Raw genomic sequence first — 25,470 nt, forward strand, 5'->3', positions numbered from 1 at the left:
CATTAAAATAAAAGATTTGATAAATTAAACAATCTCTCTTTTGCTTTCCACTTCGATCGGTCAAACATTCCGACTTCATCATTTAGACCCGTGGAGTTGTCCGGTTGTATTCATTGGTAACATTACTTATAATTAGGCTCAGATGAGATTTGTCCAAATTCCATGTTTCTTTCCAGCATAGTTATATTCGTTTAGATTTGATACTATTTTGCGTTTATTTGCTTCTTTGGGCAAATAAAACCACCGCGCAACTTGACGGTTCAAATTGTAAGGTTAATCCAAATATTGCACTGCTCTATATCAAACGTTAGTGTATTAAATTCTGCCTGGTTCACGTTAAGCTTTCCCCTCTCGCCTTGATGCAGGCGATGGAAACTCCACTGCAAGTTCCACTTAAGTCTGTTGCAGCAGAACACCAGTCAGCATTGCTCCAAAGACATAACTTTCCGTCTCCCCAAAGAAACCAACGACGGGAAACGTTTTCTTTCGAAACTGCAACTTTTCCAAACCTGCCAACAGCGTCAGAGGTCTCATCTACTTTACCGATTGTTGTGTATTAGTTTCTAAACACCGTCCCCTTTTCTCCCAAAGAGAATCTCTTTTTTTTTTCTCACACAGCTGAAGGGGTTGAGGGACGTTACCTTCTGGCCTGTGCAAGTCATTTGATTGGCAAAAAAAAAAGGGGGGGATTTTTGGATAAGATTCTGATTTGATTTTTTTTCCATTTGAACTCTGCTCGTGCTGACTTGGGCAGTCATCCCTATTTCTCTCGCCAGAGCTGACAAGGGTCTGACTGTTAGTGATACCTTCCAGGGCTAAATTTACCCCAGAGTGACAGGGGCAGGTGGGCGCAGGGCGGCTCGCCACTTGTGCGAAGCATCACGCAACCATAGGTCAAAATCGATAAGGGAAAAAGGACCCACTCCTCGGCGAGGAAACAGATCGAAGCAAGCTCAGCCCGAAGAGGGGGCTTTCTCTTCAAAGCCAGCTGGTCTGGCTTTTTTCTTCAGGATTTTTTTTTTTTTTACCTGTCATCCGTTTGATCATCCGAACCCTCAGCAGGTGCTGCAGGGCGTAGATACTGGGGAAGAGGACGCTGGTGAGTTTTTGATCCCAAAACTGTCACACACACACACACACACACACAAAAAACCTCTAGACTCCATTGCACTGTTTGCAATGTGCAAACTTTACAAGCAGAACAAAGTTAGATAATGTGCCTTTAATCGTCATTCTGACTTAACAGCCGAAGAGCGGCTCAGGTTTAAGGGGAGAGTAATTGTGCGTTAACGTAGTACAAACGCAGAAGTGGGCGCTGCTGTTGGAGAGGCGGTGTGTGCAGAGGCAAGTTTTAAATTTCACTAAAAAAATGGTTAGCGAATGCGCCTTAAACAACACGAGCAAATGCTTCATTGAAGGTAAAATTGTGGCTGGTTTTTAAACGTGCGTTGCTTTGATTTAATGGCACATTGGTTTTCCCAGAAGTAATTCTAGGATTTCTAATAAACCTTTTTCAACCCCTTTTGTGCTTGTTTGAAAACGTCGGACATTTCGTGCGAGTTGTTGATAAAGTGGAGTTCAGAGCAGCTTCTGAAACGTCTGCCAACATTTGTTTTAATAATGCGTGGAAACAAGGTATAAAGCTACTTGAGAGACTGTGTGACGTTTAATAAGCAGCAAAGTGGTCGTCAAAAAAAGTTGAAACTTTTGAGGGAAATCAGAAAATATTGAACTATCCCTCTGTCTCTCTCTGTCTCTCTCTCTCTCTCTCTGGCAGTACACATTCACTGACTGGATTAACTCTAATAAAATGTGTTGCTGAAGAGAGGGAAAGTGCCGGACACAAATATCTCTATTTTTGGTATCACAGCAATCACAACAACAAAAAAAATGTAACTATAAATATAACTTCTTATATAACTGAAGACTTTCAGTTTGAACAGTTAACTATGCCACTAAGCTGTGACAGATGTAAGGAGTCGAAGTGGCAAGAGACTGATATTGGGCTGTGATCTGAGTACATTCGCCAGCTGGTTGCAGTATCAGAGATGGCACAGACTGAAGATTAAAAAAAATCTGCATTTTTTTTTATTTACCAAAGGATCTTGTTTTACGGGTGTCGAGGTTAATTTCTCCGAAGGAAAACAGTTATTTTCGTCGCCAGTGACAGATTTCTGCCAAACGGGTCCACACCTGACTATAAAAGGCTGGTTAACTCAATCTTGACTTTGACATGCAATATTTACAGCTGTTCTCGAGGTCACACTGTTGATGCAGGCGAGGCTGCAGGGACCCCGACACCACAGCTTCCCAGCAAATAAAAAAACGAGCATGATCAGCTCAGTATTTCGCAGCCCTGGGGGTCGTGGGTGCTTTGTGATTAAACTTTAGAAAACTCCAACCCAGGTTATAGTTTACACGGTATGACTTGTTTGAGTGTGTGCGGCTGTCCAAACGCATGTCGGTTCAGCAATTGGTCTGAGAGTCGATAACCCTGCACAAGGTACAGAGTAACTCATCGAACTGAAGAAAGAAAGGGGTAGAGCTTTAGTACTGACTGCAACCCCCCCCCCCCCCCTCCCCATCCCCACCCCCTTCAAACGAATCAACTAAGTTGTGATCCCTCTGAGGAACTCGCACACATATAGTGCTGTGTGTAAAAACCGTTTCAGTCTGTCTCGTTTGATCTCAATCTGGCAACATTTGCATCTGTGAATTTAACAAGAACTTCAAATTAAAAGCTGAAAGCGAAAATCAGTTCTGTCCAAAAGTGGTCGCGAGAGTTTGCTGCCTTTCCTTGAAGACAATCAGAATTGCTCATAGAAAAACTTTGTGATTTCGATAGGAAGGTCAGTCCAACAGATGTTTAGTTGTTCGGTTACTATTTTCTGCTCTTTCTTTCCGTGGATTACTTAGGAACAGGCAAAAAAAAAAATGGATGCAATCTAACAAGTTAGCCTGAGGCTGGTTACAAAAATAGCCAAATTACTATTCAAGTCAACCGAGTGGTGAAGCAGTGGTAAGGGCAAGAGCTAACAGTGGGAATGGACACGTTACCCAAAGTAGCCATAAATTCTGTTCACTGCCCACACTTTACTTCAAGTCAGATAGTTAACATAAGCAAATTCTTCACACTTAATAAATAAGCGATTTGTTAATGTGTATTTTGTTGCGGTGTTGTTAGAATGAGTAGAAACAATGCCTAACGGTGTTGTAAGACACAGCTTCGAGGTCGGCAGGAACACGTTATTGAACTCAGAAGCCAAATTAGGCCAAATTGAAGCTGTTGAATGCCCGAAATATAATACAGCTTCTCTGAAGAATTATTTTGTTCACACACAAAGCACGAAACCACCACTTTGATGTTTGCTTGTGCTCACTTGGAGGTCTGGGTATAGATTAATACCCTCCACACCTTTCTAACCAATAGACCTAAAGCAGCACAGTATAGACATTTCTCTATTGCAGATGTATTTGGTGTCTATCTGTCCAGCTCCACCTCGTGTTATCACATTACACGTTACCGATATAAGAGATATAAAGTCAGAGACCTTAACCGGTCAAGATGTAGTGTGGAATCAAGGCACCTTATAATCCATCGATAATCCATATACTACTATAAGAGTGCCCCCGTCCCCCTTTATACTTTCTTTAGCACTCGGTTTAGTACTGGAGATCCGGAAAGTGGAAGAATGTACAAGATTTCTCATAGGCCTGATATTTAAAGATACAATGTGACCCCTCCTTCACCCGCCCCGACCGAGGCAGTGCAACTGCCAAAAGGAAAATCAACCCTTTTTTTTTACTAAGAAATGACATGTTGGGAAATCCTGCACACAGGTCCTTGTGCAGCTAAAACAAGGGGCAAACCATCAACTTGTTAGACTTCTACTGATCATGACCACTGCTGCAGCAGCTATATAAGTATTCAAAGAAAGTAATCGTCGACTTTTGCCTTTTCTCTCTCTCCGTATTATGTAGCTATTTCCTACAGCAACAATTAGCACCTCAGTTGCTCACTGAGGTCCATAATGATATGGGCGATTACTATGGAGAGCTTAGGTTTCAGAATGGAAGTCGAGTTGCGTGGGAGACGTTGGTCGCGGCTGAAACCTTTTTGTTTACAATGCACTGTCTGATAAAGATGTACATTATCTCCTTACTGTCTGATAGCGGGTTTCTATATGGGGAGTTCCTACGTCCTTAATTCTTTTTTTTTTGGGGGGGGTTGGAGTGGGGCGGTTTAGTTTCATTAGGCCTCATTTTAAATTGATGTTAATAAGACAACTTTGCAAGTGTAAACAACCTTCTTCAAGATACGCACGCGGGAGTCGGACCGTGTAACGAAGCAGTAATGCTCGGCTGATGCAGTCACATTGAAGAGGAAAGCCGGAGCTCCACTATCCTATCACTGCAGTCAGAAATCCAATGACCTTCGCGATTCCATCTTTCATTCATAAGGACAATGGGAAGATAACTACTGGGGGAGGACAAGCCGAGCCCAATGCAAGTCTTTTTTTTAAAAAAAATTGCAAGTGGTTTGACACAGACACAGACACACACACACAGACTGACACACACACACACACACACACACAGGCACAAGGTGTGCGCAGTTACAGATCTTGCAAGACCGCAGACGGGGGGACGGGTCTCGTCGGGCAAAGTGTGTGAAAAGCCGACGGTGTAAGTTTTCTCCAGTGTGCGGGTTAGCGGAAAGTAACAGTTTGCCCGCAGATTGATCTGGGCTGACGTGTTCAGCGAAATCGCCGCTATCCTCACAAGCGGCTTGTTTTGCCGGGGCGGGGGGGGGGGGGCGGGGGGGGGGGGGGGCGGTGTCGGGGGCTCTGCTCTGCCCCCGGTCCCGTCCTGACTTTGCTGCACGAGTTGGTGATTGACAGCTCGGAGCTGACAGCTCCTGCCGTGACGTCAATGTGTCACGGGGAGGGAGGCTGTGACCGGGAGAGAGGGAACGAGAGGGGGAGGGGGAGAAAGAGAGGGGAGAGGGAGGGGGAGAAAGAGAGAGGGAGGGGGAGAAAGAGAGGGAGAGAGAGAAGGGGGGGGAGGAAAGCAAAGGACGTGTCTCTGCACTTATTTACAAAACGAGAGAAATAATAATACTAATACTAATAATAAATGGCTGGTTTTGCTCTAAACGCGTCTAAAGGTGCAGTTCCTCTGTCAGATTTGCTATTATTATTATTTTTTTGGGGGGGGTGGTTCGTGGAGAGGGGAGTGGGGGGGGGGGTCGTGGAGAGAGGAGGGGAAGACAAAAAAACTTCCAAGGGAGGGAGGGTTTTGTGCATTTGGAGTATCACTTTGATTGGTTTGCTGGAGCAGCCGAAACCTTGCCAACAACATCCTGCTTTGCGAGCAAACTCTCTCTCTCTCTCTGTCTGTCTGTCTGTCTGTGTCTCTCTCTGTCTGACTCTCTCTCTCTCTCTCTCTCTCTGTCTGTCTCTGTCTGACTCTCTCCTCTCTCTCTCTCTGTCTCACAAACCTGTTCTTCCCCCTTCGACAATAAGGACAGAGACAAAGAGAGTGAAAGCCATCAACTCGCAACTCGCGTGTGTTTATTCACACGGATATCACACGACAATGCAGAAAATAAATAGCTTCTCTCATCGACGGTCCAGTCCCAGTCCCAGTCCAGTCCCAGCCCCGCTGTGTCCAGTCTCCCTGTCCCCCCCCCCAACACTCTCCCCCTCTCCCCGGGGGCGGGGGGCGGGGGGGGAGGGGCTGGCGGATGCATACACACACACACACACACACACAGCGAGCCGGCGGAACTCTTTGTTAGCAAAGCGCGCGGAGGGTTTCACGGGGAAGGGTGAGAGGCGATGGAGTGAGTGAGTGAGTGGGCGAGTGGGCGCTGAGGCGGAAGCGCGGCGCGTGCGCGTGCGCGTGCTCGCCGCCCCCCCCCGGGTGGGTGGGGTGGGGGGGAGTGGGTAACCGTGCGCGCGCTCCGGGCTACGTTCCATTCGGTCCCGTTCCCAGCGCGAGCCTCAGTCCCTCCTCCTCCCCTCCTCCTGCTCCTCCTCCTCCCCTCCTCCTCCTGCTGCTGCTGCTGCTCCCACCACCACCGCTGCTGTTGCTGCTGCTCCGCTAAATATAGAAGCACATACACACACACACAGAGGGAGACTGACTGACTGACTGACTGACTGACTGACTTGACTAAACCGACCGGGGCTCACTCACTGCGAAATGGCTCTATCTATACCTCTCTCCGTGTCAGCTTTTTAAATTTACTGACCGCCGCTTTGCTCTCTCTCTCTTTTTTTTGAAAAAAAAAGCAAAATATTTTTTTTTTGAAATTACTGTGTACACATCTCAGCCGATTCTTCCCTCATCACATCACTGGTCAGTAAATATAGAAACTTATTTTTCTTGTTTTCTTTCCTCTCTCTCTCTCTCTCTCCCTCTCCCCCCCCCCACCCCCCACCCCTCAACTCCTCCTCTCCCCCAAAACAACAAATGCAGTTTTAATGACTTCACATCAATGATGCTTTAATGCTCTATGGAAAACAAACTACCGCCTGTGCAAGTTAGCATGTTGCAAAGTGTCTTTCCTTTTATTTTAACTCTCAAACTTAACGTTGTATAAACCCGAGGAGGAAATTAAATGTTAATGCCCGCTGTCATTGTGTCAGCCGTGGGTTTGTTTAATCTTTAATGTTCACATGGTCTGCAAACGTGTTGTTGTGGTGGCGAATGATGACGACCTTTGCCGGCTGATCTGTTTGTAACATGGTCGATGTTCTGCTCTCCCCTTAATCCAGGGTGTCAAAAGAAGTTGGAGCCTTTAAAGTAACTTTAAATCGCCTTCAAGGGGGGAAACGTCGAGGTCGAGAACGCAGCGTTTACAAGGTTTGTGCGGTAAGTGATTTTTTCAATTTATTTATTGAGCGTCTACTTTTTTTTGTCTGTTTCCAGGTTCTGTTTTGACATGTGCGGTCTGTGTGGAAGTATAGAAATCACACGGTGGTTAAAATAATGTTTCTGTGCATTAAACCTACAGATGCCGAGTTTATAATAATTCACGCAGGGAAGGGGCAATGACTCTCACTTTTAATGCATCGTTTTTCTGACTTACACAGTAATACCCGCTGTTGCATGTTCCAGTTTGTGATTGATTTTGAGAGGAATTTCTGCACATCGTGGGTGAGAGTGCCAGTAATCGTCTGCATTAGAAGTGGCACACTTAGAAAATTAGGGGTGATGGTGGTGGTGGTGGGGGGGGGGTTAGCATTTAATTTAATTCAGAATCTAATCGTGTCATTTTTCAGTATTAGCATTTGCTCGTATGCATTAGTGAGGGCGATGGGACTGCACCGGCAGTACTTTAATATAGTTTTACATTCAGCTGACAGTTTATAACGCCGGGTCATTTTGCACACAGTGCTGTGGAGACTCCCCATGCTTTGAGAGAAAGAAGGGTGAATTTCATCCTGCATGTCATCTTGTGCAAAGGGGACGTTGCTTGAATTATGCCGTGTCCGTGGCTGGGGCTGTTTTATTTGCCATTTCCTCAACTTAGCATCACGACCAGCCCTGCTTTATCTGCACAGTAGTGATTTGCACTTCCTGTGTTGATGCTGTCCGGAGGAGCCGAACTCCACGCACACTGTAAGAGACGCCTTGCTTTAATTTCCAAGGAGTCGTTGGGTTATAACAGGATTGCTGTGAAAAAAAAATGGCCCGAGAGTCCTGGCGCAGTAGGAAATGTTCAGACAGCGGAATGTGTAGAGCAGCTGCCCAGGTCACACTGCTGCGCAATATACAGAGAGCCCGAGCAAAGCCACACTCTGGTCTCTGAGCGCATCCACATTTTACCAACCCATCAGCGCGCACAGGACCGCATATGCACTCTCTCTTTTATCTGACTTCATTCTCACAATCATCACTGTTTGGTTCGCCTTTATGTTCCGAAGTCACTCTTTCCGACCCGGGGGCAGGTTCCTGCCAATTGACTTGCGGATTTATATTTTTTTTCACTGAAGTCTTTTATGGCTCTAGGAGGTTGCATCGCCGGTTAAATCTGTCTTCTTTTACGATTCAACTCCCCCCCCCCACTCCCCCCCCCCCCATCCTCTCTCTTGATCTCTGCTTCCAATTGCAAACATTCACAGAATTTGGAGCCATTTGTTACATGAAGCCACGGCAACATGTACGCAACGGACTGAACTCACAGAGTGGATCAAACGGAGCAAGTGACTTGGCTCTGTTTCGTGACAGGATCAGCACAGTAACGAAAACAAATTCGCCTTTCGCTAAAATCAAGCACAGATTACGTAGAGTTCAGTAACGTTTCCCCCAAAGCCCAAGAGGGATAGGAAATCCATAGTTTATAATAGCATTGGCTCTTGCTCTCTTCTCTCTCCAGAAGTTTGTTTCTCGCCCTGTGCATTATCCATTGCACCACAGTTTGCCAAAAAGAAGACGAGATAATGCTCAAAAACATCAATGGTAACTCACCCCTCACGTTGAGACTGAGACGGTGAACAGGTACCTGGGTGGGATAATAGAATAAATGCAAATCGAAGTGCCATAATCTTTCTATAATAAAAGCTAAAGCGATGGAGAGTAATTGAGCATATTTATTCCAACACGAGGGCCAGTACTGGGTTAATCGGTGCTGCAGATACATTCATATATTTCTGGTTGGTGTCACAGTATTTGCTTTAGCGAAATACTGAAGATGAGATCCCGCCCCTTTTTGAGAGTGAAACTGATAATCCCTATGAGTCTTTTAGGATTGTGGGAGCTGACTGATGGTCTGCCCTGCCCTCCCCTCCCCTCCCTGCTGCACAGTGCCTTGAAGTCATTCCCAGTGATTTTCATCAACAGTGAATAGATGAGAGGTCAGGTTTTCACCAGCGGAGTCCACTGGCAGCGATCAGAGAGCTCTGGTGGTGGATTAACAAGTTGAGATCTCGCTCTTGAGGTTTGAACAGGTCCAGACCAAGGAGGAAAAACTTGCAGGCAAGACTCAATCACTGCCACACACCTTCGTTTTGCAGAAACTACACCCCCAACCCCACCCCCACCACCACCCACCCCCACCGCAAGGAAGATTTAGAAGTGAGTACATTTCAGGCCTCCAGTGCAGATGCGTGCAATGTAAATGTCCGGGGTTGCAGTTGAGTTTATGCAGTACTTTATGGGTTGCCAGTTGGCCAGAAATCTGAACTTGCCCCGTGTCCTACTGAGGACATGGACACCCACCCGGGGGACCAGCTGTCACTGGTCCGTGCGCTCCGTGTTTGAGCGCTGGGAGAGGGGGAGAGGGAGAGGGGGAGAGGGGGAGAGAGGGGGAGAGGGGGAGAGGGGAGAGGGAGAGGGGGGGAGAGAGAGAGGGGGGGAGAGAGGGGGAGGGGGAGAGGGGGAGAGAGGGAGAGGGAGAGAGGGAGAGGGGGAGAGGGGGAGAGAGGGAGAGGGGGAGAGAGGGAGAGGGGGAGAGAGGGAGAGGGAGAGGGGGAGAGAGGGAGAGGGGGAGAGAGGGAGAGGGGGAGAGGGGGAGAGAGGGAGAGGGAGAGGGAGAAAGGGAGAGGGGGAGAGAGGGGGAGAGGGAGAGGGAGGGTCGCGTTGTTTGTGAAATGAAACCTGTTACTTTGTGGTGTCCGATGTGGGATGTTGTTGATTACAACCAAATGTTGTGACCTTGTAATGTGTTCTCCGCGTTCCTATCTGAAGCCCAACTTAAAATGAGCAAATCATTGGCGCTTTGTAGCAAAAACACATGGAGATTTTGTTTTCTTTTGGCAAACGTAACATACACACACGTAGCCTTGCAATAGTTCCTTTTTTTTTATTAAAAACCAAAAAACTTTTAACTCTCTGCTCACCTCATTGACTTGCAAATGGCTTGCAGGACACTCCAGAGAAACTTTAAAATGTACACTGTAAATGCTTGTCAAGTGGGAGCCTATATATGTGTGTGTATATATATATATATATATTTTAAAGTCGGATCGCTTTAGAATAATATGCTTCACACTCAAGTGAACACAATCGCGATATCTAAATGCTCACTGGAGAGAAGTCAGACTGTGGGCGCAACGCCAACCTTTGGCACCGACATATAATTTGACGAGGTGAGGTGGAGCGTTTTGTCATTGCAAACTTGAGGAAAGATTCATTGCCGCCGATTTTGGTTTTGAGGTTACTTCCATTTCCTGATGCCTTTGAATGAGAGCAGAGGTGGGCAGGAGCTCTGCCAGCCCTGCCCAGCCCTGCCCTGCCAGCCCTGCCTGCCCTGCCAGCCTGCCCAGCCCAGCCCTGCCAGCCCTGCCAGCCCTGCCAGCCCTGCCCAGCCCTGCCAGCCCTGCCTGCCCTGCCAGCCCTGCCTGCCCTGCCCAGCCCTGCCTGCCCTGCCAGCCTGCCCTGCCCAGCCCTGCCTGCCCTGCCCAGCCCTGCCTGCCAGCCTGCCCAGCCCTGCCTGCCTGCCCTGCCAGTCCTGCCGCCTGCCCTGCCAGCCTGCCGGCCTGCCTGTCCTGCCCTGCCAGCCTGGCCTGCCCTGCCAGCCCTGCCAGCCTGCCCTGCCCGCCTGCCCTGCCAGCCTGCCCTGCCCTGCCAGCCCTGCCGGCCTGCCCTGTCCTGCCCTGCCAGCCTGGCCTGCCCTGCCAGCCTGCCCTGCCAGCCTGCCCTGCCCTGCCAGTCCTGCTAGCCTGCCCTGCCAGCCCTGCCAGCCTGCCCTGCCCTGCCAGCCCCGCCAGACTGCCCTGCCCTGCCAGCTCTGCCTGCCTGGGAAATAAGTACTGTCGCTTTCACTGGCACCGTCTGTGGTTGTGTTGCTGATGCACAGGAAAGATGTTCACGTGGAGCACAGTGGATGATAACCCCCGGTGGGTTGGCAGGAATGTCACCAACAGTTTCCACCTATACATTTGTCCCACGCGATTTGTTTTCGAAAACCGTAGACCCTTTCATTAATTACAGCCGCCCCCCCCCCCCCCCTTTTTGTTTCTTGAAGATGCTGCAATGTAATGCATCTTATATTTTAGGCTGCACTTTTCCTCAGGTGCACTGCACAGTGTTACTACTTCTTTGTTCTCATGTTAGTTTGCATTCACACTATTTTTAGTTTTCACTCACACGATGATGATTTTTATTAAGTCACCTACAATTTTCTTTTAAAAAAAATGCAGAGGTCTGCATTTCTGTTCGCTTTGCACTGGATAGACACATTTTATTCAATTTCTACCTGGCGTGCAAAATGAAGCAATGTTCGGGATTGGAAATAATGTACATTGGAATGCACAAGGTTACATAACAGCCACATGATAGAGAGCATGTCTGTTTTGACTCACAGAAAGTCCTTTGTTTCTTTTAAGCTTGAACAAAAACACACATTTAGCACATGCTGGAAGTGACAACATTACAAAGTAAATACGAAAGTATGATATGTTGGAATTTAGTAAATAAAAGAAAATTACAAGAGGCTATATCATAAAAGCAGAATAGTGTACTTGTTTTCACATTGCCATAGCCTTTTGCTGTCAAGCATGAACTGGTTAAGTACTATGCACAATAATATTTCCCTCCATGAGAAGCCAGTGATGTCCATTTAAAACAGTGGTGTTAAATTTTGAATACATTTAGTTTAAGTATTTTCGCATTATATTACAATTGTAGTACAATCATTGAAAAATTGGTTTCAAAGTTATAAATGGGACTCCCAATTTTTACAAATATTGACATTTTGTAGAATTAAGATAACATCCCCGGGGATGCTGTTGTTGTTTGGTCAGCACAAATGTGTGACTGGCACAGGCCCTAATTACTGAAAAGGTTGATGAAAAGTTGATACCGTTGGTGTGATGTGACTTAATCATTTAGAACGAGAGCTCATAGCACAGTACTGCAAAATGCACAAGTTGGTGTCACTGGGATGGTCACTATGCAGCTCAGAAGCATTTATTTAGCAGAAATGAAATAATTTCCATCAATTTGACATTTTGTAACATTCCACACAATCCTAAATTAATTATGTGTGGCATCCATTAAGCATAGATTTTAGTACAAAACATGGCATTCTGAGGGGTTTTATTAAAGCAGAATCCACCAGGGGTTTATGGTACAGAAATTCCAGAGTATCATTTTTTTTGCTGAATCAGATCAGATATATTAATCTTAATAATTGCTTATTGCTTCTGTAGGATTAAATCCTAATCTTCTGTGGCCTAAAGCAAATGTGCTGCATGTGGACAAGCGATTAGAGATATATTCATTAGTACTTTAATCTTCTAGTCACACTGGCAGTAGCACAGTGGAGGGCAACCATTCAGTGTGGCCTGTCATCTTCAAGAAATCAGACAGGCTTTCACAGGCAATTCATGAAAAACCAGCAGTGACAACAGAGTCTTATGTATCCTACAAAAGAAGGATTAGGCGGTTCACGTGTCATCCTGATTGGCTGCAGACCAGAGCCGATTGCTGGGGCATGGCAAGGCACACTCCAGTTTCAATTGATTATCATGTGAGGAGACAGTATCCCTGCTGGTTGGCCTACATAGGCTGTAATCTAAAACTGCTAAAATCAAATCTATACAGTACTTCTTTCAATCTATTAATCTATTCCACCTATTTCTCTGAATTTCTGGACACTGCTTTGAAGCAAAATCATTATATAATTTTCCCAGACTGTACTTTCCTGTGATGATTGTTTTTCTATCTCTTAAGAAACATTAAGGTAAATTACATAAGGATGTCAGATACACATAATAATGCAAACTGCACACCCTTTTGAAACAATTAATGCAATGCGTTTTCAAAATCTTTCAGTTTCATTTCATTATCTTACTGGTGTAAGTGCAAATAAAAACAGATCTCGTTTTTCGAATCACGTTGGAAGCTATTCTGTATATGTACAAAGCATGTATGATACATCAGTGCAGATCACGTAATTCCATTAAAGATGTACGTGAACTACATTATTTTGTAATCACACCACCTTATATATAATTTACAGGAAACTTTGGAAAGCAGAATTCTACTGTTTTTTGCTTGACTACAGATTATAGGAACTATTTTGGAGTTATGAAAACATACACACACATGCACAAACAAAAAGCCACTTAGTTGCTCTCACATTGTGATCAGTGGTCATATTTGGATTTTGAAGGAGGTGCAATGATCCTTAAAGTTAAAGGCAATGTAGAGAATAAGAAGAGGAAAACACATATTAAAACATCCAGAGGAGAGAGGAGATAGAGCTGTATCTCACACAATTAAATAATGGAATGTGCTGTACATTCAAGGTTTTGTTTTCTATCATGTAATGTAATGGCTTTTCATTTATTGCATGAAGCCTATCAATATTTTACCATATTTGAAAAGTTTATAAAGAAATTTTAATTTTGTTGGCACACAAGTGCATGTACTGGATAGTAAAACATGATGCAGAGCTTTCTTAGTTTATTTCTTTTATTCGCTGGACATGTAAAAAACAATAATTAATTGGTCATTTCAATCCACAACTGTTTGTGGGACACTGCTGTGTGCAATTGGCTGCTGCATTTCGCCCACAAATATACAGTCAATTCACTTTACAGTCTATTCTGTGAAGCGCTTTGAGATGTCTAGAAGACGTGAAAAGCGCTATATCAAATGCAAGAATTATTATTATATTATATGTACAATGTGTCTATGATTTGACGTGATTTTTTGTGTGGCTGTGTTAGTTTGGCAGTTGAGAAAAAATGTTTTAACATTTGGAAAATGGCTAGTTCCTGTTGGAATGGGGTACCAGCAGTTACACTGTAAATACTTGGTCCACGCAAATACAGGCAAGGAAGGGTTCACTGCTAAAAGAACAACAAACAGGATGAGCATTTCCCCCTGCTGACTTTCCAGCTATTATATTTTGATATACCTAATTGACCTCCAGAATTCAACTGTGAGAGGAAGCAGGTGATTAGCATAGTCTTCTAAGTCTAATTTCTATTGGCAATTCAGTACATTGTTGAACTATTACAAATATCATGATTACTATGGGTTTAGTATTGTTTGATGTGCTGTAATCATTTGCATTGTGACATTTCAACCTACTGGTCGCATTCAAACCCTGGGGTGCATTTCAGTTGCATGTTATAACAGTCAAAGATTTATATGGTTCTCTTGAATTTTATAACACTATAAAAAATACAGGACCTAACAATAAGATTTAATTAGTTTATTAAAGTTTATAGTTTATTATTGTGGTCTTAAATAATGTTTCATCCTTTTTTAAGCTACAAAAATGCTGTACTTTAATTAACTTTCCTGAATATTGAATCCAGCATTTTTAAATTAACCCTAAATATGGTGAATTAAAAGGAACTCATGCCCAGGTCAGCAAATGTGGTTAATCATAAACAATGTGTTTGTTTGCTGAGGTGATTCCAAAATGATGCTGCATTATTGTATTTGCCATTTTTATGTAAGTTATTTTCAATTTTCTTCTCCCATGTTTTTAAGTCTTTGTGTCACATACAAGAAGCTGTATGTGTCTGAGAGGGGTATCTGCATCCAAACTTCATCTCATGCCATTCTCTGTCTGGCTGCCCAGAGTTGTTTGTAAGTTACTTCGTCCTTTTTTTCCTCTTCACTGCGTGAGGGGAAGAAGCTGAATGAGCTTAGTTATTCTTTTGAAATAGTATGAGCACGACCGAGAACAGGAGCTTAGAAAATATGGAATCATGGGCCTGTTTCCCTGCCCTTCCAGTCCATCATACACCATTTCATAGCTTAGTGGTGGTGTGCCACTTTATCATTATGCCTATCATTTTGCAAGTAGAACTGGCATCTTTGGTTGAGGTACAGTGTGTCAGACACTTTGTTGATTTATAGTTCCTGTAGTTTAAAAATAACTAAATTGCCATAGTTTTCATGCCAGCATACAGCCTTTGAAAGCATTCAGTCTTATGAGAAAAATGACTGTAATTCTAATCAGTTGGATAGTGGGTGGGTATTGGACTTAAACACAGTGGCTGGATTCGGTAAACCTTAAAATATGTTTATCTCAAGGTTTTACTCTGCATAAAATAAAAATGCTCCATTTTTTAAAGTGAAAAGCTAATACATTTAATACATGATGTGCTGTTTAATATATAGATTGCTAGTTTCTGCGGCCACTACTTGGAAGTGTGGTAGAATTAAATAAAGTTTGGAAAGCATTGGTGTCTTGTCATTTAAATGGTGAATTTTAACACTCCCGAACAGGATAGCTGATTTAATAGCTTTATTGGGGGGGATTCAAAATTAGCATTTTGGGTACCCATTTACTGAAATTAAAACCCCTTAATTTTATTTCTGAACTCTAAGAATTGATTTAAAAATATATTATCAATTTAATGTAACGATGAAAAATAAAAGGCTGCTATTGTAAAAGTTGTTTCTGCAAATTTATACATGAATCTTTCTCTGGAATCCAGGATCTTTGTTCTCGCATTCAAATCTCTCCACGGTCTAGCCCCATTCTACTTCTGCAACTTCCTTCAACCATACCATACACCCCTCCCCACTCAAGGTTCAAGACATACCTCTTTGACTGCAATATTGCTCAACTTTCCTGTGTCACCCCCTTTGGCTCCCACTTTCAGCTTGAATGCATGGCCAGCAGTCTCAACCATTTTGAAACATCCTCCCAAAGTGAAAGGCACTGTATGTATATTATGTTGTATTTTTTTGCAGAACATCAATAGAAATCAATCAATGGCAATTCAAGGATTAATAAAAACTATCCTTGAATCCACTCTAAAATACTTCCTATTTTACAATTATCTTTTCAGTAAAAAATCACAAGTGCCAATCCTATATTTATTGGTTATAAAAATATGAATGAAGATCTAAATTACACACACCTAGTTTACATTTATTTCAAATTTGGCAGTACAAAATTTGTGTCTTATATTGTGATCCCAAATCCCATCTTGTTTTTGAAATTAATCATCAAACAATAGATACAATCTGAAGATTGGTTCTAAATAATGAGTGTCAGAGTTGTAATGCAGCACTGCCCACTAAAGGAAGAATCCCTGAGTCATTTTTTTTATTACTGACTATAAATAATTTAATGTTGTTGGACAATAAGTGAAGAGTATACTCTGAACAGTGCTCTCAAGACATTGATGTTAAAGCCTGAAAATATACTCTGGTGTTTTAGGGGACATTTTCACTTCCCGTCTAACACCCAGCAATGATAAAAGACCAAATTGCAGTATTATTCACTTCCTTGCACTATACATTCTACCAGAGATAAATAAACTGACATCAGTTCTAATATTCAATTTGATTGAGCATTATCGATCCAAGCCCATTGAACTTCAAGCCAGCTCTGATTTGCTGATACTGCAATAAGAATCAATAGTACAAGTGAAATCTTGGCTTATCTCCAAATATGTTTTATTCCCCCTTAATTTCGGTTTGGATTTCTTCTGTAATGGACAATTCCGTTATCTTATCAGTAATCTAAGTCTGAAATGGCCAAAACTCTTATTTTGTAAGGTCATACAGACCAAATTCAGATCAGCTCAAATTTCTGAAACTGATTTATACTTCTCCTTGCAAACTCCTTCATTTCTGTGTGTGCCTGCCAAGTATACAGTACTCTGGAAGGTAACATTTCCCTGTCTGTTTTTTCCCCTGACAGATTTTCAATGCCAAGGGATTCTTTGTATTTAGTATGTAATTTTGTTGTCCATACATGTAATGCACACTCCATCAGTAGGATAATGTGGATAATACTACTTTGCTGCCTGACCCATTACAGAAGTTAATCTATTAACTATTTAAGCACTTTGGTTTAACATTTCACTAAAAGTTTCTCTGCCGTGTAGTGCATTCGAATAAACGTGTCTCTCCCACTTATTTGGGGTCATTTATTTTTCTCCTGTATTGCCAAACACATTTCTCCATCTCACACCTTTGCTTTTTTCAATTTGAATGTTCCTACAACACATTTTCTCTCTCAAAAATGATGACATTTATGAAACTTAGGTGTTGATTCTCTGCTGATTTGTACATTTGACAATCAGAGAACCCATAGAACCATAGCAATGTATGACGCAGTAGGAGGTCCATTTTCCATGTTTCCAAGAAGCCAACTATTCTAATCCAAATTCCTTGCTCTCTCTTCATACTCTCTAATACCCTTTTTCTGCATGTGCTTGTTCCTTGTTTTTTTTAAATACCCAAATTGATTCTGCTATAATAGCTACCTCTGGCAAATCATTTAATACCCTGACATGCCCCTGGGAGAATGAGGTCTTTTGAACCTCTCTTTTTACTCCCCTAATCACAACCTTGAGTTCATAACCTCTTTGTCTTCGAATCTCCTACGATCTCTCCAGTATTTCACAAAGGATGATCAGGTCCTTAAAACATACTCAAGTAGTGAAGATAAGCAAATCCAATAATATTTAATTGTTTTCTAGGCCACAAACCTTTGACATTTACGTATAGCGCCATAAAATATTTAAGACATCTAAACTATTTTGACAACAATATAATTTATAGACTCTTTAAGTGTTTATCCCCATTAGAATAAAAATGCTGTACCTTGAAGAGAAGTTATTTAACTACAGGATGTAATTAATCTGTATGTAATTGATAAGGCTTGAGGATGTCATAAACCACAATGGGAAATTATCTCTCCTGACCTGTTCCTCCAATATGAAATCATTTAAGGACAGAGACTGAGTTACTTTTTTTTAAATCAATGTCCCGATCCTATAAGTGTGTGAGTTTGAGTGTGTGAATGTGGATTGTGAAGAGGAATGGTGTTAGCTATGATGTTTCTCACAGCCCAGAAGCCTACCGACATTCACTAAACTCACGAGTGAAGAACAGTTACTTCTGTGAGGTACCAAAGGGAGTTTGATGTCAATGCATCTATACCCAGGCTTGAGTCACACCTTCGAGTGTTGAGAAAAAATTGGAGGAACAGGTCAGGAGAGATAATTTGCCATTTATTTAGTCTTTAAACAAATAAAGATAAACTCAGTGCCTTAGGCAAACAATAAGTACAATGTCGTGTGGCTGATAATTATCACAAACCTTGATTGTTTATTGTTTATTTTATCTGTTGTTTATTTATTGCATCAGTTATCTAATCACTATCTCCTTTATATATGCTATAGTTTTTGTAGATAACCAGCTCCAGACCTCAGAAGAATTGTTGTATTAGCGAATTACTCAGTTTAATAAAAAAATTAGGAATTCATTTTGTGCTAATTAGCCACTTAATCTACTCACCTAACTTCTTTGCTGCACCTTTTATTTTGGTGTTCTACTGGCCAGCTTCACAGAAGTGTGAAATTTGATTTGATCTCACTAATCCTGTTTTGATGTCAAAAAGTGGGAGGGTTTAGCACTTAAAAAAGTGATAATATCAGTGATTCAATGGCATTTAATCAGTCAGTGTCAAACAATGCATTTGCAGCCAAATACTGTGTGCAGTCTGTGGTGTTCAGCTAAAACATGAATAATTGTAACATAAGATGCTTGTTTTAGATTAGTAGAACACCTTTTTTTTAAAAAGAAATGCCAGTTCGGGAAACACATTGAACTGAAATGTAGAGGAGAGGAATGAAAGGACATCTTTTTCAAAATATGTTTAAGGATGTTTGTTTTTTAAAAAAAACCTACCATTTATCTCTCCAAGAGGAAAGGATTTCCTTTACAGGAGATTTATCAAAATGTTGCTGAGAGGACAAAAAAAATCCTTTTGTCTTTGTGTCTTGTATTTGCTGAATGGATATATACAACAACATGTATGTAACAAGGAAGTTCCCCATCAATCTCCATTTACTATAATAGAATGTCAGTTGTTTGTTTTCATCCTAACCAGAGGTGAGTGTGAGGGAATGACCTCTTGCAGAACATGAACCATATTTGAACTGTAAAATTGCTGCTTCCTCTTGCATCTCAGTCACTAAGTGAAATCTTAGTGGTTACTAGTGGAAACTAAATAAAACTTGAAACTAGAAAAGCTTGTTTTCTTCTAACCAAACCACTTAAATACATATAAACCCAGACTTCAGGCAGGCTTTGCAGTCATCCTTAATGGTAACGTTTGATATTTATCAACACGTACTGATGTGCTTGGAGTTGCATGTACAGTCTGCAAGTGTAGACACATTTTAGCAATCACATTTTACACATAGATGGCTCTGTAAATCCACTGTTGACATTTATCCAGCCCTCCAGGCAGGTGCTTTCTGTGATGCACTTGTGCAGCTGATGCTTTTTGTTATTACAAGGATCCTTGGATTCTTAGGATCAGTGGAGTAAGTGGCAATAATCCATATTACAGCATTTACAGCCATTCTATCTTAAATCAGCTTGAAAGCTGCTGTGAATTAGGTGATCTTGCACAGCAGTGCTTCTTTACGAAACAAATGGTAACATTGACTTTGAACATTAGATAGTGTATCTGCCTCACGTGAAGTATAATCAGAGATTGACCCTTTGGGAAATAGAATACACTTGCAGCATGTCCTCCACCAATTAACAGGAGAGTGTAACAAATGAGTTTCCTGGGGATAAGGCATCAGTAATAATTTTGAATGTGGAAAGTTTAGTGGGTCAAGTTGTGTCAAATGTATTCATTATAGCATTTAATCCATAATACACCAACTAAATAGGTCAATACATTTGTAACTTGCAAGACATTCTTTTGAACTCATAACACATATTCAAATGCACTTTTCACTGGATTCATAAGAGTTTCTATTAAAAGCTTTTGCCAACAGCCTTTCATAAGAATTTTTTCAAAGAAAACTAAAAAATGTTTGCGGATTGTTTTAATTTGATTAAATGGTGATGTTTTGTAACATCTGCAGTGTTGCAAATATAATGTGTTCTACTTGTGAATGTGCTTGTGAACTTGGTGTGAATAAATTCTTTGAGCGCATTCGTTTTAAAAAAATCATTAGTTTCCATGAACTAAATCCTTCATTTTTGTTAGGATTAGTTAACAGATTTTACAGACTGTCAGCTGAGTGAGAAGTATCTCAAAGTTAGATGCGGTGTAGCCCCACCATAGAGAGCTTCATTCTCTTCTCATTTGGCCTTGAAATCGCTGATGGAACGTTGCAGAAACTCATGTGTTACAAATGAGCAAAGAGAAGCACATTGTGTCCTGCTGATGATTAGTTTCCATCAGAGTTGGAGAGATGTTGGGTGGTCTTCAGGGTTCAGGTACACACACCTACTTCATCTGTTCCTTGGGTGGATGGTATCAGTGTACTAAACATCTGGACGTGAAGCAAAACCTGACTTCCTGATTGGATTATTGTGAATGAGAAAATGAAGCACGAGATCTGATCTGATTAAAGAATTAGTCCAGATTAATGCAAACTAGGAAGAGGCCTTCAACCGAATAAGATCATATTATTGAAGACCTTATTTTAAAACAAATTAAGTTGGATTTTCAAGGTTTCCTTGTATTCCTCTTATAGCTTACCTTTTATTTGAATAACCATTCATGTTTTAGTGGAAAGGGAGCAATGTGTGTCAGTAGTCATTTGGATGTAGACGTATTTATGACAAACAAGTTTGTTTTATACTGTTAAGTTTTCAAAAAATGTTCATTATTTTTACAGTAGATGCATTATTACAAGAGAATCTCAATGGCTAATTCATTGCAAAGGAATTAGTAAGACAGGATGTATTGCATACCGCAGTAGCTTGAATTGGGGATGTTCTATGCGCTAGTTGTCATAGGCTAGGGACAAGTCAAGCTCCTCCACTTGGGTCTGGTAGTTGTCATTCAAAGGAGAAGGTGGTGGAGGAAAGCCATTAGTAGGAAATGATTGTTTTTTTGAATATCACTTGTCCAATGATTTTAAAATGTTATCAGAATCTAATTACTTTTTTCCTGGAAAGAGATTTACAGTTAAATACTATAAATTAAATTAGATTGGATTTTGAGCTGTTTTCCATCAGTTATCCTCCATTGATTTCAATTTTATTCCTATGCAAACCACAGGGGTAATTCATTCATAATGTCATAATAAATCTAGAGGTGTCAACAGAGTCTATCTGTGTTCCACAAATGCCAGTGTCTAATCTATCCAGCATCACACTGGAACATTCATTTGCTTTCCTTGTGTTATTTCTATGAACATTTAGTGAAAAGATTACACTGACCTCTTTCAATGATAAGAAGATGTAGTAAGTATTATAATTCATGCCTTGCAAGTTATAGTATATACCATATCAATCCATATTATGATTTGTTAATGTAACAGTGAACAACCCTCCAGATGAGATGATAATTAACTACAATTGAACCCCATGCTATTTTTTAAAAATCTGTTTATAGTTGTAATTCATACATTGTACATAGACTTATATAGATTGTACCACACCCAACTAGTCTGTATTTAACAGAGAGCAGACGAAAAGAGTAAGAACACTGCCATCCCAGAAGCAATGTCCAAAGAAGAAATCCTACTCACGATGTCATTATTACATTAGTGCATTTTAGCCAGCAAAACACTAAAGTGACAATTCTCCTTGTAAGGTTATGATCTTATGTCGTTATTAAAATTGCACAGGTAGAAAAAAAAGTGTCTGAAGAAGCTGAATGTTTGAAATATTGATCTAGTTTAAAGAATTAATTCAAGTTGGCTATCATTGACTGTTGTAATTAATGCTTTAAATTGTTTTCAGGATAAAAATTAATTTGACTACTTTTGATCTTCCCAAAGTATACTTGCTCTAAATTTGTTACTTTCTTCTATTATGCAATACTTCAGTTGTATAAGCCAAAGAATGTATGTAGAAATAAGGATGTCGCTAGACTTGCTGTGCTATGCTGTGAGGCTTTTTCTGTTGCAAGATTTTACGGCTTGCAGCTTTCTTGTGTCGTAAGTTCAACATGGTGATTCACATCAACTTAATTTCTTTAAAACTAGCTTTATAATTTGAATAACATCTTTATTCATTGAAAACACCAAAAACAAGTTGTATTTCCTAATGCACCTTTACTGAGAAAAGTTTCACTAAATGCAGCATTAACTATTTGGGGTACGTGGAGAAGATCTCTGAGCTCATGGTGTCATGAATCCATGCACACCACATCCACAAATATCTAAAATATAAATGTGATGTCACTTCATATTCAGAAACAATAACAGTAAAATATTAAAACGTGATAAATAATTTGTAGATTTGCTCTGAGTTCTGTGGGCTAAAGCACTGACATTGGGTGTAGTGGTAAGACTGCTGCCCAATTGTATAATAAAATCATATAGATTTTTAATTTTTTTTAATATAAATCCTGTGCGTATGATGAATTCAGGCAGGGAAGGCGAGAAAATGTTTCCACTGTCACCTGGCTCTTTCCCAGCAGATGTGATAGTCTGCTCTACTGTCACTAACAGGGGTTATTTTCTGAAAAGAACGTGTCAGAACATGCCGCTGTGCTTGCTCTTAGAAGCTTTTAAAATGGTGACTGAGAGTTAAATATATGAGATGGCCTACTTTCAGTATCTCTCTATTGCAAAGCAATTGCTGGCACTTAGAGAGACAATATTACTTTTCTCTTCACCTCTTTCTCCCCCTCATACCTGTACGCTCTCCAACTGCTTCGCAGGCACCACCTGCTGGGGTAATGAATTCCCAGTGGCCACCCAACCAATTGTTGATGTCTGATTTCCCCAGCAGGAAGCACATTTCAAAGGGGGGCTGGGGGTGGAGAGGAGTGAGACTGACAAAGTTTCTGTTGTACCCATTCATGATCTGGTCTGCTCATTATCAAACAACGTGTCAATTAACAGCTCGCTGGCAGCTATGCTGAGGGAAGTGGACCTGGAACTTGAATTTGTGAAGGCTTAATGGGAGGGGGAGGGGGAGCTAAATTGAAGCGGCTAAATTAAAATGCTAAGCCCCTATAGGAGATGGTGCTGTCACTTTGCTTTAAATAGCCTGTGTTTCGGTGGTGAAATAAAATCTGCTCACAGTAGCATTTATCAACAGTAACTTCACTTTCCCCAAAATATACATGTTCTGCAAAACATCCGAGCTAATAATAATAATCCTTGCGTTTGATCAACGCGCCTTATCACATTTTCGAGACGTCTCAATGCGCTTCACAGAATATACTGTAAAGTAAATTGATTTTATATTTTTGTGGGCGAACAGGGCAGCCAGTTGGGCACAGCAGTGTCCCACACACAGTCATTTCATATTGAATGACCAAATTAATATATTTATTTAGTTATCAAGGGATTATTACCCTCATAAAGGGATCCTGCTTACTGCTAGGTAAACAGAGTGTGTGGAGTAAGGTAAGTTGCTTAACGTTTTGCCCTGCCTGGGAATCGAACCTAGGTCCTCTCTTGCGAGGCGAGTGCTCCAACCACTACACTACATGACTCTTGTTAAAAGAAAAGAGAACAGTCTCGCTAACCATCCTATCTTAATAATTAAAGAAAAAATCAGCACTCCACATTTACTCTACACATGATAGTAGTACATGAACACTGTAAAGTAACAATTATATATATATACTTCTTTATATAGTTTTATTCCCAGACGTCTGTCCAAAGTCACAAACAGAACAGTTTTACAATTCCGTGTTTTTTTCAATAAAAATATAAAAACCTTTTGTCTCTCTATATTCCGTGCCAAATAAAAAAAAAATTTCAATTTAATGTTTCAAAGTAACAAGAATAACATGGATAGTCTTTGCCAATGCATTGTGAACAAATTAGGAACATACAGCACAGGATTAAGAAGTTGGTGAAAATGACTGCAGAGGTGTACAAGATATGATCCACCTTATTGTAAAGCAGTGCAGAGAGCTGCATTTGACAGGGCATTCATTGTTAGGTCAGAAGAAAAGTGTCATTGAATTCATGGGTAGATCTACCTTGCACAATACATTTCAGTGTCCCTAGTTTGTTGTATACCGTTCTATAAAATACATTTGTTTTGCCGTTTTTACATTGGTGCTGGATGCTGTAGCATGAACAGTGCAAATTTAACTGACCACAGAGGAGCTCCCTTCAGGAACTCACCATAAAAGCATTCATGTGGCAAATCAAGTGAAACAGTATAATTTAAAGACTATAGGCTTAATTTTCTCATTGCTCATAAGTGCACTACCTTTTCTTCCAATGAGATTCACCCAGAATTAACATTGAAGTCTTTCTACTTAGCCACCTTTCATGTTATAACAGACAAGAGTCAATTTGTGTCTTAAAATAGCATTTGGGAGCTTGACGGAAGGAATTAATTCTAATAATCCTTTCGATGGAAGAACGTCCCAAAGTGCTTCACAGAATTTACTGTGAAGTGGAGTCTCTATGTATTTGTGTGTGAAAGTGGCAGCCAGTTTGCGCACAGCATTATCCCTCAACCAGCTGCAGTGAGTGAATGAGCATGGAATGACCAATTTTATTTGATTGATTGTTGGCCAGGACACTAGGAGAAATTCCCTTCTTTTCTCGATCAGTGCCTTGGGATCTTTAACGTCCACCGAAATCTTTAAGGACCTCAGTTTAACGTCTCATCCGAAAGACGGCACCACCAATATTGATGAAGCACTGCATTGGTGTGTCATCCGCTACATGAGTTTAAATCCCGACATGTTGCTTGAACCCCCAATCTTCTGACTCTGAGGCGAGAGTGCTACCACCGAACCAGGCTGACCCACAGACTGACGTACAATTGAACTGATTGCCGCTACCATGTGTGAAGCGCACTATATAAATGCAAGTTGTTGTCACTTATTTCTGCGATGGACTTTTTGTCCTCTATTTGAATTTTTTGATTTGAATATTTTAATTTGGTGCTGCATGTTTTCACTACTTATGTGCAGTAACTTCCTCTACAGCACCATGAACATTGCCTCATTGGATACAAAGCGCTAGCAGAGCTGCAAGTGACAATGCCACCTGGTAATAATGTGCTCGATTTATTTTTGAAATCAGGCTCTAGATCATTGCTACTTCCTCACCTATTGCTGTGAGTCATATTCCCAGCACTCGGTCGTTCCAGGGCTACTCCCGACTTGCTGGATGTGAGGGAATGTTATTCTGTAGCCTGTGAATCCCTTCATGGTGAGCTTCTAATTTCAATCGTTTCCCTCATGGGCAATCTTACCTAGCATTTTCTCACATGTAGGAGTAAATAATCACAATAGATCCTATGGATTTAATAGAGCAGTTTCACTTGCTTTGTGAAACAGGGTTAAGGTTGCATTTTGCTACCATTGCTTTTCTTTTCTTATTCTGAAGCAGGGAAGTGGGAACAGCATCAGCACATTTGAAGGTATGGAGAGCCATAAATACCTACAGGGCTACAGTACATGTAGCACTGAATTAAGTGTTAAACCGGATGATGGTGTCTTAAACTCTACATGAACGCAAATTACTCACTTTATCACTATAAGGATAAATAATATATCAGAATACTGAAAAAAAGAGAAGTCGCTGGGAACACTCAGCTGGTCAGGCAGCATCTATGGAGAAAGGA

The 25,470-nt window shown here is 41.3% G+C and overlaps 1 protein-coding gene across 12 annotated transcripts in view; it reads left to right on the forward strand.

Annotated features, from left to right (window-relative positions):
* The first annotated feature begins 815 nt into the window (after positions 1-815).
* mef2cb (myocyte enhancer factor 2cb) overlaps positions 816-25,470 on the forward strand; it is a 155,654-nt gene continuing 130,999 nt past the window's right edge. For 3 of the 12 annotated variants that reach the window (XM_042334410.1, XM_007893054.2, XM_042334414.1), the window contains exons 1-2: positions 819-1,099; positions 6,783-6,879. The gene's annotated coding sequence lies outside the window, so the exon portion shown is untranslated. Of the gene's footprint in view, positions 1,100-5,801; positions 5,854-6,296; positions 6,364-6,782; positions 6,880-25,470 lie in introns of those variants that run through there. The other 9 variants (XM_042334400.1, XM_042334408.1, XM_042334417.1 and 6 more) reach the window with 7 other exon arrangements.

Source organism: Callorhinchus milii, unplaced genomic scaffold, assembly GCF_018977255.1.
Source record: "Callorhinchus milii isolate IMCB2004 unplaced genomic scaffold, IMCB_Cmil_1.0 Scaffold1, whole genome shotgun sequence".
In the NCBI taxonomy this organism is placed as follows: Eukaryota; Metazoa; Chordata; class Chondrichthyes; order Chimaeriformes; family Callorhinchidae; genus Callorhinchus; species Callorhinchus milii.